Source organism: Nomia melanderi, chromosome 7 (genome assembly GCF_051020985.1).
Source record: "Nomia melanderi isolate GNS246 chromosome 7, iyNomMela1, whole genome shotgun sequence".
Lineage (NCBI taxonomy): Eukaryota > Metazoa > Arthropoda > Insecta > Hymenoptera > Halictidae > Nomia > Nomia melanderi.
Genome location: NC_135005.1, coordinates 5,194,520 through 5,211,481, shown reverse-complemented (window position 1 = coordinate 5,211,481; position 16,962 = coordinate 5,194,520). Strand labels below are relative to the sequence as shown.

The 16,962-nt window shown below is 29.3% G+C and overlaps 1 protein-coding gene across 2 annotated transcripts in view; it reads right to left on the bottom strand.

Annotated features, from left to right (window-relative positions):
* Window positions 1-16,962, bottom strand: part of LPCAT (lysophosphatidylcholine acyltransferase) — a 73,230-nt gene that overhangs the window by 22,788 nt on the left and 33,480 nt on the right. The window lies entirely within an intron of this gene.

Sequence of the window (16,962 nt, the reverse complement as noted above, 5' to 3'; positions counted from 1 at the left end):
GTTACTTTGATATAGTCTAACTAGTATATGTTTTCATATCATTTTTTTCTCCTCATATTATTCCAAGCTATAAGTAATTGGTATTTCGTTTTTAATGGGAATTATACCTTTTGTAATGTATTATAACTGTTCATTACACTGATACATACATCTCTATTATAGATACAAAAGATTTTCATTAACAATATATATTTACATATTCATTAATAATATATGCATATCTGCATATCAAAATTTCTTAAATTTTCCATTTCTTTAAATTTGTGTACGATGCCTCATCGCTATATATTTATCAACTTACTCTATTACCAAAAACTAGAAATTAAATGATCTCGGCAACAATAATATGGTTAGTGGTAATGCATTTAAAAGATGTACATATAATCAGAAATAAAACTCTTCGCTACATCATTTCTGTATTGAAAATGTTCAAAATACTTTTATGTGTTCTTATTCTAATAAGTCACATTATATAAAATTAGGGGAAAGTACAATTCAATAACATAATACGAATCATGTAAAATTACATCAATTGAAGAATTTGATAATATAATTCCTGGTAATCCGCCATTTGTGAACAATGAAATAAATTCTATTCATCATAAAATGTTGATATTTATCTAAATACTGTAATTTATAAAATTTGATAATGAAATTCATGAAATATAAATAAATAAAGAAATCTCTACAAAAGTTCGTAATAAAAAAAATTTGAAAAATGAATTGTTAAAAATGTATGTATTCAAGACACTGGCCAAGATACAAATGAAATGTGACACACATATTCGTGTCAGACTGTCAAGTGTGGGATGTTGAAAAATATGTGGATAACCTGTTTTAATTCTTCAGGTATTCATAAATCTTCGTTAAGATTTTTCTGAAAATTTTAAATGTTTTCGTATTATTATTTTGTTAACTACTATAAAAACATATTTGTACATATTTCTCTTTAGGAATAATATTTGCAAATGTATAAATTAGTGTACTATAGAAATTATACTATGTATACAGGGTGTCCCATTTTAATCTACGAACGCAATTATTTCTGGAAATATTATTATTTAAAGAATGTTTCAAAGAATTATTGCATACAAAATGTGATTATAATGATACTATAATAAAAGATAAATTGAAAATGTGCAAACAAGATTTTTCAATATTCAATATTGAGCTTTGTATAATTTTAAATAAAGTATTATAAATACTTGTCTTCTTCAATATGACCTGGCAGATGTATCTATACATTGTTATATGTATAGAGTTTACAGTGAGAAGATCAAAGGCATAAATTAAAATAGATTTGATAAATAAATTGAAATTAATCCATGATCATATTGGAATATACAGAGCGTCCCCTCATTAGTGATATAGGTAAATTGAAAACATTTAATAACTCTTTTTCTCTTAGACTTAGAATAAAATTGTCTTGTCTGAAATATTTGAAATTAAATTTGATTTTCACAGGAAGGTGATTTTATAGAAATCAATTTTCTTCTATATTTTTTCTTTTTGCTTGTTTTGATATGTGGAATAAACTGTTGTTTGTACCATGTATATTGTATTTATTAATGGTTTAGCTACATAAATGGCAATTAATATTTTCATATAATTTTTTTCAAAAAGAAGTCTCAAATAAAAAGTTTTATTCTATATTTTGTTTACGACTTATTTGTTGGTATATAATGTTCATTTATTTTATCAATAACGATTCAGCTATTTCTGACTAATTTTAACTGAAGCATAATAGTAAATCTTTGGATATAATGAAACAAGAAAATGCATAGGAATTTATATGTATAATATGTATACAACGTTTATTCAAGGTACAGTTTAATATAACGAAATGTTGTACATATTACGATAGTGCTATCAGCTTTAAAGGTTGTTTAAAGTTTCGATTATAACTTAGTGGAAAAGTTAGAGAACATTCTTCAAAGTAAAAAGTAATCTAAGAGTTTTATAAAATGTTTAACTGGATATTTTTTGCCACGCACTAATAAACCAACCAATTCACAATTATATAATATTGCTTTTGCAAGTATTTGCTTCATTATCATTAATAAATGGCATTGCGTAATTTTTTCAGATTTTCGTAATTTTACTTCATATATCAACGTACGATTAAATATTGAAAAATAGTACAAAACAGAAATACAATACGAATATCATTTCCCCAATCATTTTCTCAATTTATAAACGAAAGTTTCAAATCCAAATACTAATATCCTAATAATGAATAATACAATCTTAATAAATCTTACTAATAATAAATCCTAATTTAACGCCGATTTTATTAAAAATAATCAAAACCTTATGTCGAACTACAGAACACGCATTATTTGTTTTATAAATCGACAACGTTTGTTGTTTCTTTCAACATCGTTTCCGTGTCTTATTCTCTAAATTAATTAAAATGAAATTTTTCCGTTTCAAAATATTTATTTCTCTTGTTGTAATAATTTATTAAATAATCATCCAGTTATAACGATTAAATAAGGTTTATTTAAGAAAATACACTGCCAGTTAAAAGTGTGAAATCACTTGATATGTAACGTCACATATTGAAAATTATATATCCTACAAACATATAAAATAAAATAACGAAAATTATATATCTTTATATTTGTCTAATACACACATGTTCCACGTTCATTATCATACACAAAAATTCTTCAATAAAAGTTGTTTACAAACAAATGGAAGTTTTTCTTTTTAACCCAAATTTTTATTGGTCTCAAACTTTTGATCGACAATATACTTTGCTTCGTTTCATCAAATTTTTAATTAAATCATCTCGAATCTCGATCGCGATAGGAAGCACACTTAAGTAGTTTCATATACTTCGTATCTTCTGCAATAGATTACAAATAAAATGATAAAACAGTGTATGCAATAACCAAACAACGTATGTACGGTATGATTATGAGTCAGACGGCGTTTTCAAGATAGACAGGCAGTTCTGAAGGGACAGCATATTCCAACCCACAGAGTCCGGTGTTACGTTGCTGAATTATTTACCAGAGTCTAGAAAGAACCATGTGACACAGGCGGATGTAAGCAATCGTTTTTATTGATTATTTTATGAATAAGGAATGCAAGCGTGAGAATTCTCTGGCACGTGGACACGAGCTTCAAGAAAACTCTTTCCCTGGCCTTTCATGTTTGTTCTTTTCCGTTACTTGTTCGAGGTTACAGTTTCATGTAAACCATTCCATGCACTGTGAATACGATAATAGCATTGATTATTTAAGAAGGATTATACAAGGTGATTCACTCAACTTTATCACTTCGAGTATTTCTATTTCCTCGTCTATGTTAATCTCATTCGATATTCGCTGCACTGCATATGCTTATTTAGTGAATCATTTTCAAATTTCAGATTTTTTTTCATTTTGTTATGATTACATGAAATTTATAAGTATTAATTTTGTAATTTATAAAATTTTATAATTGTATGGATCAAGATATTGATTCTGTGCAATAATTTTTCTATAGTATTCCAAGATCAAAAGGGGATGAAGATTAACCGTTTAACGATCATGGCCGTGACAATATATACACGCCAGATTAATCAAGGACGATACTGAACGTTATTAACTGATTTAAATTTAAAAGAGTATGATTACTTTTTCCGTGTAAACACGAAATGTTTAACACGAGGAATTAAAAGGTATCAATCTTATGTTGACAATCAAATAGCAGCAAAATAAATACTTTGAAGTTTATCAGGATAGAAAAATACCTATAACCTATAACAGTTTTACATACTGTTATATTTTACTAGTACAATACTGTTATACTTTATAGAAACGAAGTTATTCAGGAAATTGTTGAAAACGATTTCATCCTATAAGAACACGTACTTCACATCAAAATTTCAGAGACTGAAGATATTCCAAAATTAATCCACTTTTTATGCGTAAATTGTTTTTACATTTCTGTGTAACTTTCACAGAATGCAACGTACGCCCACCTTCCAAATATCTATTTAATTAATCAATTGAAATGTTATAATTTGGTACGCCTCAACTCGATAACTCTCTGAGCAACAGTTTTACAATGCGTTGCAATAATATTGACTTATAACAAAAGAAAATGATGAAAATGCTTGTAATTATGCGCGTACTAACTACGTATTTACAGAAGAAAAATGGTGCTTTATCCGAGAAGAGAAGCATTTCTAAAGTTATGTTTATATTGAGATCTTTTGCATTCCTACAAGGAATGAAACACGCTATCTGTATCTGGTCATTAATTTTCCTGTTACTTTGCATAGCGTGATATTCGTGTTACACACATAAACACGATAAAATTAACTTGATATGCCGATTAAGTTGATAAGTCACACGCAGGAAGGCGTTGCTAATATTAAATAAAATATTCGTAAGATGTACTGTACATTTACTCTACACTTTTTCTCATTAATTTTCGTATAGACATATGAAAGTAAAGGGTTTTAACATTAGGGTTACAGATATTTATTATACAGTTAATTCTGTTGATCATAGAAAAATTGATGTTGGTTGATTTAGATATTCAAATTACATATTTTATACACATTTGTGTTATTGGATTAATCAAAATCAATGTGAACATTAATTAAATAATATTTATAAGATTCAATATGCACCAAATTGACTAAAAGATAGAATCTCTATATTCTATAGTATAAAAATGATGTATTCATGTAAATAATTCTTATTTAAATCACAAAATAACTATTTTCTCGCAAATTATACTTGATAGAATTATTAAAATTGCAAGCTTATAAATGAAAGGGGGTGTAAGAATAATATATTCATACGTAAACGGAACTGTTTCTCAGTAAAAAAGTTTGCAATCTAGACGTTCCATCATTTAGAAAGATATTTATGAAATATTGAATTTAGCGACCATTCAGCGTTGTTTTCAATTAAATTATTTAGAATGTAAATGTACAGAGAAAAAGTATCCACAACTAAAGACACCCTCAGCAAAACACACAAACCTCAATTCCATAATCTGTCGTAGTGTCCTCATTTTTAATTTTTAAAAATGACCTAGTTTCAACAGTTCTAGGTCAGAACCTCCCTTTAATTTGTATCAGCGTATATCCTGCTGTATGTACCTCAAGGTTGTTCACTTGTTAGTGCTGTACTTAAGTATGAAAATGGCCTATGAAGGCGGTAAAGTTAACGTCTACTTTGTGTTGGTTAAAAGCATCTCATCTGACGAGTCAGTCGGTTTTTTTATTTCGCAATTATTGATATCTTAACACTTTATCTACCGAAAGCTTATCCATAGGCTTTCCAATGAACTGTATCATGTGAGAAACGAGTTTAGTTGTTTCATTTATCACGCAAATCTTAAGAAAAATCAATAAACTATGTTAAATGAGATGACTTATTGATTCACAATTATAATCCACACTGTCATGGAGAATTTTTTTACAAAATCCTTAACTGTTAACCACTTGCGCAGAGAAGACGTGCTACGCACGTCGGGATTTTTTGTTCTAAAATTGCCGACAATATCGATAGTCTTATTGGATTACATATACCACATTGTTTTGAAATATATTACTAAAATGATTAGTAAACAAAATTAGTGTACATATCTGTATATAATAGGTGAAGACAAAATTCTTCACCGAAAGTAATTAATCATTGATCTTTACAAGATCATTAAATAGTTGTCGGTAGATAAAGTGTTGAAAGCATTAAATATCTGAAATGATTTGAAAAATGAATACAGTGAACATTTGATAATTGCAACATCGGAAACCTCTTCATAATCGCAACGTGGTATTCCACACAATATTGCCACTATGTTCCTTTTAACACACCATAGCACTCGACGACTAATGGCGGTTGAAGAGTGTATTTAACATCATTCGACTATTGTCGAACTCGACGATTTCAATGTTTCTTTCTTTTCTATTCGCAGTCCTTTTCTACATCCAAAACTTCAATCGTTTATTATACAAGCAATTATGATCGTAATTCTACCGTTTGCTGCTAATCAGAAAACATAAGGAACTTAATGATGAAAGTTCCATTCATCAAATGTCAAAAACAAAACAGTTTGATTTTTGAGTTAAAGGTCTCAAGCTTATCGCGAGCTTTAATGTTGACAAACGCTTCGATTCTCACAAGAAAAGGTATCGAACCCTCAAATTCAGAAAATTATGAAACTTTGTGTGTAAATAGAGAAAACCAAGTCTAACACACTGTAATTTTTTTCGTACCGAAGTTTACTTTGAAAGAGTGAAATCACTCTTTGAAAAAAATGCAAATTTTTGGAAAAAGAATGAATGAAAAAGAAAAAGAAAACTTTCATTTGTTTCATTTTCAAAGAGTTTCAACAAAAAATACATTGTCCTCTCGTGTCTCTAAAATTGCAACATAAAATGTTTCAAAAAGGATTGGCAGTGGGGGTACTCAGATAAATTTGATCTATTTGAGAAATTTTATTTTACAATTTTATAGACGTGATAAAGTAATGTATTTTCCGGTGAAACTTTTTTTTGCTATCTTTCACCATTCTCAAGGTGAAACCACTTCTTGAAAAATTTGAATTTTTTCAAGAAGTGGTTTCACCCGTTCAATATTGTAAAACAAATTACAATGTATTAAGCTTGACATACTCCACTTACACACAAAGTATCATAATTTTTTAATTTATTTGTTTCAGGGTTCGATACTTTTACTTGTCAATTTCTTTATCTCTTTCACTCGCGTCGTTTGTTTCTACATCCGCCATCCTAAAATCTTCGTTTCTTAGGGTAGATTCGATTCCATCTCTTCATAACTGCAATCTTCCGGTCCCGTCGAGTGTTGCAATTATTCAATGTTCACAGTATTTAGGAAGGTACTGAGACAGCCAGACGCATGCGAGACGTCTTCAGGGCCAATATACTTAAAAAAGCATGCGTGGGGCGTCGGAAACACCCTATCCGTCTACTTAAGACTTTATATACCGCTCCTGATCAAGACAACCACTGATTATATGTATATAACTACCAACACGGTTTCCACCATAGCATGAGTGTGTACATTTTCACTTGCAAGGCTTTGTAACTTTAACACGTTAAATGCCATGGGGGTCACCGGTGACCCCAACCAAATGGAACTACTATAGTTCACTCAATTAAACGATGATTATTTGAAAACATTTCTATATTATAAGTAATGCTAGTTAATGTACTGGCACTTAGCTAAATGAACTTGCAATACTAACAATGTAATTCAATCAAGTGATTTAATGTTATATTTTTTTCATTTTGAATATTTTGCTTTACGAAATCATGCAGCGAACAATGTTTTAACCCTTTGCACTCGAGAGGTGCCTCTCACTCACCAATTGATTTCATACAGTGAAACTATAAAATTTGATACTTAACATTAAACTTCGTATAATGCATCAATGTACGAAATATTGAAAAAAAATAGTTCTTTTCCTCGATGCATGTGAGATTTCTTAATTCAATCTAAGAAAATGTCGTCTGTATCTCATTAGACCATATTGAATATTTCCGGTGAAAAACTTGTGGAGTGCAAAGGATTAATCAATGTTAAATGATTTTAACTGTAATTTAAATCAAAGTATAAGGGAATCTCATAATTTCGTTCTGATTTCTTTTGTTTTAGAGCAGCATGATATTAATAGGTTACCGATTTTTCAACATTCGAAATCGAAAAGCTGATTAATAGGCTTTATAATTAATTCTAATACCAGTTGTAGTACGATACATTGTTCAGTGATAGATATCGGTGAGACAATCTTAATGCGATGATAAAACTCCTTTATAAGGGTTTGCTTGTAAACAAAACTTTTATTAACGCATTTGTGAGATGCTTCTGATTGAAACAAGACCAAACGTGCCGCACTTTAAATCACAATTTACTAGAAGAAAATAAATTATTGTAATTTAATAAGTAAGTAGACATGTTCAAAAATATATTGTGCTTGGTCTCGTTTTAATAAGAAACCCCAATTCAACTGATAAAAGTTTCAGTCGACCGAAGTGAAAAATAGAAAAGTTTAACATTGCATTTATGTCCCCTCATTCAGCTGTTTGTTTTGACCGTTCCGAAGTTCGGATGTATTTTTCCTATTATCTGTTTTAAGTTGCGTCAACCCCATTGGGCCATTGGCAATTACTTTCAATTATGCAGGTCATCTATGTATATAATTGCATTGTGTATTCCTTGTTTGTGGACGGCTGATTAAATTAAATGTACTATTTTGATTTAAAATATTAGAGTGAATGAATTATTCAGGTTATTTCTTTCATTCGCACTCTTTTCTACGGAGGACGAACAGAGGAGCACGACTCGGAACTTGTCTTTACTTGGGATCAACACCACTGCACGATTAGTAGCTGGTTGCAGTCCCGATTTTTGGGCACTAATCGCGAGGATACTGTATACGAAACGCTGAAAACTCTTGTGGTAGTGAACGTGTTAAGTGGGGGCTCACGATGGGGGATCTCTGAAAAAGAATTAGGCTAACGGGGTTGTACGCTTAGTGAACCCATCGATTGCCACACCGAGTATGGAGGTTTATGACACGTCATTTATTATTGAGCGAGCAAGACTCAGGAGTATCATCAAAAACAAATGCATTGAACAGAACTGGACAATATTGCAGCGATTTCTACGACCCGAATGCCTAATTTAATTCGTCAGGAACTACCGTTTACGAAGACTTTCTCAAAAATGGCTGACCGTTCGTAATGTAAAATCACGTCATCGTAGCGTACATAATAACGGGCACCGTAATTTGTTTTTAATTCGACAAAAACTGATTCTGTAGAAGTGAAGTAATAATCGTCTGTTTTGAAGAGAAGTTTCTTGTCGTTATCGTTTATTAATTCCTTTATTTTGTTACGTTTCAGTAGGGATCAAAGGTATAAGAGTATTTCTTCCATGAATTGCTATTTAATAAATAATTTTATCAATTAACTGTTATTGATAATAATCATTGTTATTATATTATTAATAATGATTAATTTATAATTATCATTAATAATTACTGTTAATTATAAACAATTCTTAAAATTCTTTGCTACTTTTTACTATATTTACAGATATTCATGGAGAAAGACAATGTTATCTATAGTTGTATACACGGGGAAGTTATCTATGATATTTTAATGGTATTTGCTACGCTGTCATAAGGTTTCGTTAATGCGATAACTGTACAACAACGAAACTGTCATTTTTATTTCGGATTTACAAGTTAAAAAGCAATAAAATCTGCATTGTTTATTTTATAGGTAAAAGTATTACTCACATATATAATTTCTTCTTATAAAAAATCCTAATTGCATGTCGTTCAAACAAATGATTATAATTACCCAGTAGAATCCTATTATTAAAATGAAATAATAGTTATCACTGATTCATAAATTCATAAAGAAATAATTTGAAAAACAGTTCCAAACCAAAAATTGCTGATTTCACCACGAAAGCTATTAGAAAATAGAGTTAAAAGATTGTACTATTACGTAAACACTAAGAGGACTTACATACGTCAGGGGTAACGGTCTCCGTAGGGAGTTGCATGAATCCCACCATCAGTCGTATAGTCAGTTATCCTATTACAAGGTTGAGTGACCACCATCCCCGTATTTTAGTCAATGTCGGTACAGAATGGGAAAAAAAGTAAAACTGCAAGTCACGAGCAGATAGTAGCAACTTATACAAAAATTCATAATTATTTGAACATGATATAGATACGTAATAGAGGCAGAATAACGTTCGTAAAGTAAGACAGCTATGACAGGAAGCTCTATTAGATATTATAACTTTTGTATATTGGCAGGTGGATAACCATTTCTATGTTTCGTTTAATAATGTTTTATGTTTTAGGGAGAATATTGCAAAACAGTTCTGTGTTGCCATTTCTTAATACATTCACGTCGATACATGTTTCTATATGTTTAATCACAGATCATAATAATAACAATGTTCGCAAAAATAATATCAAAGCACATTCTTTTGCTACGTCTCTAGTTTTTTGGCTTTATTTGCTAATTGTAGATGAGTGTAAATAAATAATTTGATAAATAGTTTCGTTATTCACGGTGATTTATTGTAATGTTGTAAATTATCTGTGTACTGCCGGTGCTATTTACGTACCGGTGTGAACGTGTTAAACCTTTAAGTCTCATAAAATGGTTTTGTTATTTTTTTAATATTGGAACAGCCAAATTTATGTTAAGTACATATTATTTACTTACATTTTTTTAAGTTTTTTTTATTCCATTTATAACTGTACAAATGTATGAAATATTCGAATTACTTAAAAATTTGTTTCATTTTACACATAGAGAAAAAATGGTAATTATGTGGCAAATAGGCACATGAACAATGGTATTCGAAAGCATGTGTTTAACAATTTCCAATATTGATACTGAAAAAGTAGGAGCCGATATACGAAAATATTATCTTTTAGTTCCCGATGACATCACCTTGAAAGCACATATTTCAATATCAGAAAATGTAAACAAGTGAACTAGAGCCATCAGACAAAATCAATATATTGCAGTAATCGCGCTCTCTTCTTTTGACAGTTAAAATAGCCTTTTTTATGAAAATATTTATTTTTGCTAAAAATGATAAGTTAGTTCACGTAGATTGTGAAAATACATGTATTTTTCCTAAAAGTTTTTATTTGAAGCCCAAAGGGTTAAATCTGTGTTGTTATGTGTTTCTTTGTGCGAAATCCTTTCTATTATAGTATTTCAAGGGACTTTTTATATTGATGGGATCTAAAAATGTGTACCCACACTACAAAATCGATATTCTACATCTGCACCTGTTGTAGCTTTATGTTTCCAGTTAATAATAAATATTGACTGATTCCAATGACACATGGGACGTAAAGGCAGGTATATACATAAGCATTTATGTATTTTGTGGAAAAGAATTATTTTCATATCTTCCTTTCAAATTTTTCCTATAGTATAATTTGTCGATTTTATTCTTTATATTAATTATATTAATAGCTCCCTTTATATTAATAGCTTCATCTTTGTTGAAATTATTGAAAATAACTGTTTTACTATTTTTTAACTTATGAAAGCGAAAATGTAATTGTATTACATTTTTTAGGGCTTTTAAAAGGTACTCAGTCTCATCCACCCTTATGGGGCAAACCCTGGTTTTTGCATACTTTTGATAAATTTTATTTTCTTGTGAACAAAACAAAAATTTTCCAGGACTTCGTACGAAAAGTTTCTCTTTCAAAGGCTACATTACAAAATTCATAATTTAAATTGTTTTTTCACTTTCCTTCGGATTGTTTCGAATAAAAGAAAATAAATATTTTGCTTCAACTGCACGTCAATTAGCTGTTAAATAGTAAGTTATTACACTTTCATATTAATTATGTTTTGCGAAAAATTATTTAAAAGATCTTCTCTTACTTAGGAATTGAATCACCGTGATTCTAGTAGCATTATTCATTTTTCCTAGAATAGCAGCCCTAATGAATGAAATCCTTAAAGTTACAAGAAATTATTCAAACTTTCTAATGAAAACTTGTCATTTGTCATTCGGTATTATCACGATTTAACACGATTGACAATATTGCAAATAAAACATTTGAAAATAATCTATTCCTGAAGACTAAATCAATTTATTTCTTAGATCAGTTCACACTCTTCACTTATTGTTTTCATTTCAAATGAAAAACACTAGACCCCGATAAATAGAGAGAAATGCAATAAATTTGCATTCGACGTTACCGTTGCTTATTACATTTCATACTTTCAAATTTTTTTGAAAACTTTTGTACACTTTCCACCGACCTGGTTTCATCTAACACGATTTAACCATCGCCGAAATCGCCGATGAAAACGCGTTTGAAGTAAAACACAGAGGTATCGTATTTTTCAGGCAACTCACAGACGTATGTAATTGATATTTACTTATTAAAAACATCGTTTGATAGATTTTTGACAAGAAGGTCACTGCAAATTCCTACGTTTCGTCGTCCATAAGAAGATGGACGCTAACTACTTATCTGATGCGCACTTTCTCCTGTTACCTCTTCTTTTTATCGTATATCCTCGCGTTCGTTTCTTTTCCGCGGCCATTCACGCACTCTCCCCACCGAGATCTCCAATCGTTTCAAGTATGCGTTCATGAAATAAAATTCTTCGACGGATTTCCGCAATTTATCCTCCCCTTCTCTGTTCCTTCGCTTTAATTCTGACGCGTCTTCGCCGAAGGATATCTTTCATCTACCTTTTACCATCTGTTGTCTTCAACTATAGTTTAACACACTGAATACCATGAGGGTCATCGGTGACTTCCAACCAAATCGAATTACGATAGTTCACTCAATTAAATGATGATTATTTGAACACATTTCTATATTATATTACTATATTATATTTCTGTATTCTTTATGAATAATGCTACCTAATGCTGTGACATCCAGTTAGATGAACGTGAAATAACATTACTTTAATTCAATCAAATGATTTAATATTCTAATTAATAATTTAATAATTTAATAATTTAATACACATTTTGTATATTTTGCTTTATGAAATCGTGCGGCGTTCAACGTGTTAACCTGTTGTCGTACGATTTCTTTTGTAACTATGTTTGATAACACTATTTTATCGTTAATGATGAAATTTCATTAACTTTGAACTAAAAATTGATTACTTGAAAAGGTTTTATACAATCAAGAAACCGAATTGATTTCTACATTTGATACAAATCAAATATTCTGCTTTATCATTATAAATCTACTTGATAATTTTAACACCAATGAGATAATGTAAATAAGAATGTAAACGGGATTACCAATAAAATGACTTAAGAGAAGTTAAAAATTAATTTCTAAGCACTTAAATATTGAAACTGAATAAATTTTCATTTTCGTGTTTATGAAAAATAATTAATTTCCGAAACGACAAGCAATTTTCTTTAGACGTAAGCATTTAGAATGACCTATTTCCATTTAGGAATAAATTTATCCTGGAAAGTGAGCTACGTCGAGGAAAGCATTGAAAAACACGAAGAGAGTCATTAGAGAGTTATTAAGAAGACTAACTGAAAGATAACGATGTTGAGAACATTTCAGAGATATATGAATTCGCTAAATTTACATCTTATCCCTTAATATGGAGAAAAATGTTGGTGAAAATTGATGAAGATTTTTTAAGAATATTTATAAATATACATATTATGTTCGCACCTTTTATACAAATTATATAGTGAAGAGTTATGTATGCAAGATAATCTTTGAATTTCTTTTACGGTTATTCACATATTTGTTTTTTTCACACAACTGAACTGAAAGGTTAACTATTCGAGCAATCAGAACTATTCTAGACATGACAACCACAAATATTTTCGATGTTTTGTTCATATGTATAGAAAAAAGAGTTTTTTAATGCAATTTAAGGAAGGAAACTTTGTGGATATCAAATTTTTGAATTACATTTATGCTTTTATTCAAACGAATTTCGGTAATTCCCGTGTCTTGGTTTATTAAAAAATGCACTGACCTAGAAATCTTCGAAATTATGATCTTAATGTAAAAGTTTTGATAGTCAAAATTTTCCTCCTTAAATCGTATAAATTTTATATGAAACTCTTTTTTATACAATTAAAAATGACGAGAATATTTTTATATTTGTGAAAATAATCGGACTATATCAATAATTTCCATATTATATATACTAAATTAATGAAGTCCTTTTAGCACGTTATATTCATAAATAATGAACGATGCTTAACTTGTATTCTATTTTCTATACAAATTATCATAAAGTATTGATCTCAGAAAATAATGTAACTTTCTTCATTATTATTCTACTTTTATTATTACTATATTAATAACATAACTTATGGGAGAAATTAAAATGTATTTCAGGACATTTTAATCAAATCAGATGTGTAAAGTATTGGAATCATTTAATTTGTAGAAATGTATCTTTCTTATGTGTATGAGGCAACGTACTGTTTGCGCCAAAAGTGATAATATAATCAAGTGAAAAGTGATTTTATAAGTTGACAAGAAAATATTTTTACATCGTTTGTTTCTTATTGCAATCGTTAACATTATTTCAAGCGTAACACCAACGCGAGTCAAAAATAAATTGGTCAGGAATTTAAGTCATCATGAAAGTATACAGATTGATATATGCAATATCCTATTTACAGTTACAATAACATTAGTACTCTCAATTGAAAGCAATTGATAAAAATGTTCAGATATCTTGGTCTTATTACATACAAATTCACTTAAAAGAATGAAAAAAGCTTTTACCAATAAGAAAACAAACTATTAACATATTTCAAAGATTTTTTAATATGCGATAACAATTTCTAATATTTACAACGATGAAACAGGTAAGATTACTTTCATTGCAGCTTGTTGAAAGTAACATTTCGGAAATGGAAACTTCGTATAAACCATAAGTAGACATTTTGATTTCCATAGTTTACTCTGCAAACAAATGTTTCTTAAATATCTCCATTTTAAAAAATTAAGTAAATCTGAGGTATCTCAAAGTCGCTAATGATTTGTAGATTAATTTGTTCCTATTTACAATACGTTCTCTTATAAATTATGCCAGAACATCAAATAATTATGTTGTAATAAAACTTATTTAATATTTTCCGCAGCTTTTCATTATTATGATTAATAATGATTAAATGTCTGAAATTGCTCGCTACGAAAACGTTACGTGTTTGTTACTATAACACTAAATTAGTGATATTTGAGCGTTTCCTGTTTTCTTAGTCGGATAATAGGTATTTATGAGTAAACTATACACAACATGCGTGCACCCAAAGAAAATATAATAGGGCTACGATGTACAAGCGGCGTAAGTGGAAATTATATTGGTATTAAGTGGAGCATCAGGTGCCAATACATGTGAAAGTTAAAAAAACACTATTGAAGAGTCATTGTTGAGTGAAATATATTAGTTAAGCAAGTGCAAACGTGAAAAATATTGAAACATAAAATTAGAATGATCTTCAAATGCATCATACAAAACTTATTGTTAGGTACAATTGATCACAGAAGTATCCAATTAGAAATTTATAAATGGTCTTTTATCTCTGTTCCTTTAAATGGCATTTTGTATTCTTATAATGATATGTGTATATGTTATATTTTCATTAATTTAACTGTTTGAACTCGAGGGCTCCGGGGCAACGCTATTTAAAATTCGTCATTACAAACTGCAAAATTTTGTCATTAAATGTATTATAACATTTATACCTATAATCGATAAAAAAACAGTAAAATACATCTATGACTTTCCTTTTCAAGCGGGTATCATTTATCTATACGTTAATAAGCTTTTTCCGTTAAAATTGTTTCGAGTTGCTGATAATATCAGTGAGAAAAAGCTTCGAGTGCAAAGGGTTAATAATAAAAGAAATAACGGTCTATAGATTTATTTTAAGTTAATAGAAATTCAATTTTCTAACTTATACTTTCAAAATATATGCTTTATTACAAGCTCATCAACTTAATAAAGGTGATTAAAAATAATTAAACAAAGGTGATAAACAAATATATATGAGTAAGTATACAGGGTGGTTATGTTGAAAATGAACAAGAACAATAAAAAAATGTACATGTAGAAACATTTAAGAAAAGTCAAAGAAGAATTTTTCTGATCCTTTTAACAGATTCTTTCCATCATGTATACTAACAGCGTTACAATTTCAAATCGCACATGGACTTTGTAGACACCCTGTATACCTGGGATTTCTATATTTGTGAAAATACTATTCCCATATGCAACTTATGACCCGCACCTTTATTCGAAGGAAATGGACTTTACGTAGAAGCAGGTACGCTGCCAAGCCTTCTTAACCCCTTGTCCTATGATTGCCGTGAAAATTAAGTTTGATAAACCTACTTTATCGTTAGTAATTCAACAGAAAAAGAGAAGAATTTGATGCTTATTTTATGTCCACGTTTACTCTAAAAGTTAAATATTGATAATAGACAAATAATATTTCATTTATATTAAAAATATAAAATAAATAAATTCAGTTTACGATTTTCATAGCGAGTCTAATAGGATATTACAAAACAAAGAATTAAAAGTTTCGAAAATTATGATATGCTACAATATATTCAGCAACTTTTTAAAAGAGGAAAGTCGATACTCTATCTTTCTTTATTTTTAAGTGAACAATTTGTAGTATCATACTTATTTCACGGAGAGATTTGCTTCAAAAGCGAAATGTTCGATCGAGCTTTAATTAACATGCACACCTCCAGAGTTGTAAAGACGAATGAAATTTAACATTAGATTAGAAAACACTAATCGCACACACATTTTAATTGAACTTCGTCACATTGGTAAGCATGTGTGTACATTAAAATAACATTCATAGCTCCTGTATTACTTTCGATTTCGAAGTTTATCAGGATACGTATATGTACTTTCTCTGCTGCGATACGTGTAATGATTTTTATCTTCATTATCTAGAAGTTCACTTTCGTTGCACTCGTCAGAGCATGCAAGTTAAAATTTATTCTCACTTTCACGTGGCTCGGTTTCATTTGCATCAGATTAATGTCGGTGAAGCCGCCATTTAAACTGATTGCTTTCTATAAAGTAAATTTGTAAAAACATGTCCGTTGCGAGTACATTTTCGAATTAATGAAAATTGAAATGCCTGTTTAAAAAATATGGTTCAAACTATATGTTGTATAAATGAAAATAAAGCAATGACTCTATTATATTGTATATATTACTATGCAGCAACCAAAAAATTGAATTTTGAAACAAGTAAGGAATTTATAATTCACATATTTTGTCACGTATTTGTATCAATTTTATTGAATTAAAATTCTAAAACTGAATAGATATATTCAATTCGTACAGAAAGTAAGAGTAATACAATTATCTCTTTTTTCAGCAACGTCATTAAAATATATGTTTCAAAAAACGAAATTCAATAAACACAAATGAATATACGA